The sequence below is a fragment of the Micropterus dolomieu genome, linkage group LG17 (genome assembly GCF_021292245.1).
Source record: "Micropterus dolomieu isolate WLL.071019.BEF.003 ecotype Adirondacks linkage group LG17, ASM2129224v1, whole genome shotgun sequence".
Lineage (NCBI taxonomy): Eukaryota > Metazoa > Chordata > Actinopteri > Centrarchiformes > Centrarchidae > Micropterus > Micropterus dolomieu.
The window spans coordinates 17054133-17057689 of NC_060166.1; positions in this window are offsets into that span (position 1 = coordinate 17054133).

Here is a 3557-nt window from a genome sequence, read left to right on the forward strand (position 1 = left end):
CTTGATTTTGGTCTGTTGGTTCTGTCAGTTTGGTCTGTGTCTTAGCATTTTGTCCTGTTCCCTGTTTTAGTTTGAAGTTGTCTGCATCTGTTGTTTGTATCCAGCTAATTTCCTGTTTTTTCTTGATTATACCTGTCTCACCTGTATATTTCCTCCCTGCTTGTTAACCATATTGCTTGCTGTTCTGTTCTGTCGCTGCTGGATCATTGTAGCTTGTCGTGCACTGTCCTGTTATCCATGTGCTGTTTTGTCATGCCCTTTTGCATTCTTGCCTTTTTGCTCACACTGCAGAGTATGGACTGCCTTTTGTTTGGACATTAACTAGTAAGTGTGTAAGTGTATATCTGAGTTTGGTAAATAAATATCTGAATACCTATCCTGCTTTGTCTTACGTTTGGGCCCAACAACCTTTCTGTCCACCTGAGAGTCATGACCAATCCGAAATCATGACTAAATCTAGGATAAGCCAGGGCCCCTTTGTGTCAGTAGAACATCTCAATTCCTATCTTCATAGGTAATAGAAAGAGAAATGGGAATTAAATTGCTAATTTAACAAATTTTGCATCCATTTCTTTCCAGTCACCCTCTCTTGGGTCAGATTCAATATGTTGCAGATCTTTTTAATTCTAAAATTACAAATGTTATTCATGCCATTGCAGCCAGGTGAGAAAAGATCTCCATGGAGAAATGCCACGCTGAGAATAATAATAATAATAATAATAATAATAATCCTTATTTGTAGAGCACTTTTCAAAAACAAAAACAAGAAATAGAAATAGCTAATAAGAAAAAGAGAGTGTCAAAAAGCTAAACACAGGTGGCAAAGGGCTTCAATAACATGCATATAAACACAGGCAGAGGCAGCATTTCACTCTTAGTATCATTGGATCTCAGTGCTGCATCATATTATTAGCAACATATTACTAGACAGACTGGGAAACTGGGTGGGACTTTCTGCCACAGTACTAAACTGGTTTGAATTCTACTTAAAGGACTTAAATGAACTGTGGAAGGGTTTACGCAAGCGCTGAGTGAGTGCATCAAACTAATCAATAATTGGATACTGTATGTCAGAATTTTCTTCAATTGAACATAGATAAAACTGATGTTATTGACCCTTCACTAAACTACACCCCAAATATGCAGCTGGCCAATCACAGCGCAGTATAGGTCTCACTCTAACTGAGGTCCGACACTTTCATGGCTGCCCCCATTGACTCGTATGCAAAAGGAGTTGTTTTTTAGCGTTTCTTTTTTTTAGTGTCTTTATTTGTTTCGTGTGAGTTTGAGAGCCTGAATACAACCTTCAAATGTATAATGCAAACCTGTCGGTCTCCTTTCTGAGATCGCTTTTTTTGTTCTTCCACAAAGTTAGACAATATATCTCCAGGGAGTGCAGTTATAGACAGTGGCAGCGCTGTGATAAATCTGACCAGTCCAGCAGTTGGTCGGACTTAGTAACAGTAAATGAAGTGGGCGCGGATTAGCGAAGGGTCAGTAGTTTTTGGAGCCATTAAAGAGCAATTAAAAGTCAGCACTCAGCTTCAGTCGGTAATGTTAAAAACCACAAACCAAGCCAGAAATCTTGCTGTAGTCATGGACTTGAACAACCACATTAAGATGATTAAATAGTTAGCCTACTATCACCTGAAGAATATATCAGGGACTTATGTGTGAGTGGAAAAAATTGTCCATGTCCAGTCGACTCGACTACTCTAACAGTGTCTGTACTGGTCTCCCTAAAAAATCAATCAGACAGCTGCAGCTGATTAAGAACTCTGAATCTCCAACCTCTTGAGATTGAAACATCCCGCCCAGCCAGAAAGAGATGCGTTGAAAAAGGTCTGAATACATTGGTCTTAGTATATGTTTCCCATCAAAATAGCTAAAAGCTAACTGTTTACATATAACTGTGTTCAGCTTTAATAAACATTTTTGTAAAGAGTTTGTCTTAATATGTTGACTGTTACACTCAGGTTGGTTATTTGTCATCTAAAAGAAGATAAAATAAAGATTTAAAGTTTTTCAATTGGTCAGGCCGTTAGGTGTAGATGAAAATGTAAACTGAAATAGGCTGTTTTCCCACTTTAACAGTGTGCAAAGTCTTTGCTTGCTGTATGAAATCATCTTATTTGAATTGAAGTTTACACGCAGGACAAGTACCCCTTGTCCTGCATGTTTTAGATCTCTTGCTGCTCCGACACAGCTGATTCAACTGATCAACTGTTATGAACTCCTGAATCTGCTTAAATCAGCTGTGTTGGAGCAGGAAGAGATATAAAACACACAGTTATATTTAAAAAGCTTAAAGGAGCTAATGCTGTAGATTAGATTGATAGCTGTAGCTATTTTGATGGTGAACATATGCCAAGACCCATACATTCAGACTTCTTTCAATGTTTTGTATAATGCTAATCAGTCACTGCTGTCAACTCTTTTTCTAACTGTGTAATGTGTGTGTATACAGTGGGTTAAGTAAAAGTACTATTACTGTACTATTTATGGATATTTACAGAATGATCGATACAGCTATACAGGTTGTTTTCCATGTGAACAAATTTTACAGTTTAGTCCACTAGCTATAGTCGATATAGTCCAGTTACCAAATTTCTCAGTTTTTCATTTTAAATTCAGCTGATCTCAGTAAGAGGTCACAGTATAATATTCTTCATAGAAAAATTATGAATGAGAAGTGTGTGTGTTTTTTGAGAAAGACAGAAAGAGATTGATGTCACAAGGCCATATGGACAGAGTTTATGTCCTATTTTGATAGAATACATTAAAAGTCAGTTATTATGTGCTATGTAGACAGAAAACGCTAAATCAATATAAATGCTATATTTATCAAATGTTTCTTGTTTCCTCTCGAATTTTGTATTTTTTGCATGTGTTTCCTTTCCTGACAGTGAAGTCAATCAGATCATGCATCGGAAGCAACTCCACGGTGAAGGTCTGCAGGCAGACTTTCTTGGGAATTTTGTGTCTTGGAGTGATTGGCAGGTAAAAAAAAAAGTGTTCTGTCATTCACCACGGCCTAAAGGAGGGCAGAAAGAAAAGGCTTGTGCCAGTAGTGGTGCTGAAAGCCCATAACAGATTAAGTATGCAGTGACTTTACTGCAGAGGGTTAATAAATAGGCAGATAATACAAGAAATTGCCACTGTATTCCGTGATCATGAAATATTTTCATTGTAAGGCCATGTCAGCTGATAATAATCAAATTTGGAATTTAAAAGACATTCTTTCAACCTACTTTATTCAAGGTAAAAGTACATTATGGTATAGAATATATGAAGAAGGTATATACGTATTTTAAAAACAAATCAAACAAAGAACCAAAGAAGCTTGATTTTTCAGTGAATAGTGAGTGTTAGTGTCATTCCATTGAGAATTTAAATTTCATGCAATGCTTCAAATGTCATTTCGTATGGATACCTTTTTGGTCTGTAATTATCTCGACATTTCCCCACACATTTCTTCCTCATGTGAAACAAATGTTGTCAGTATCTCACATCAAGCATTGTCACTCTTTGGATGATGTGTTCTGCCTTGACTATGC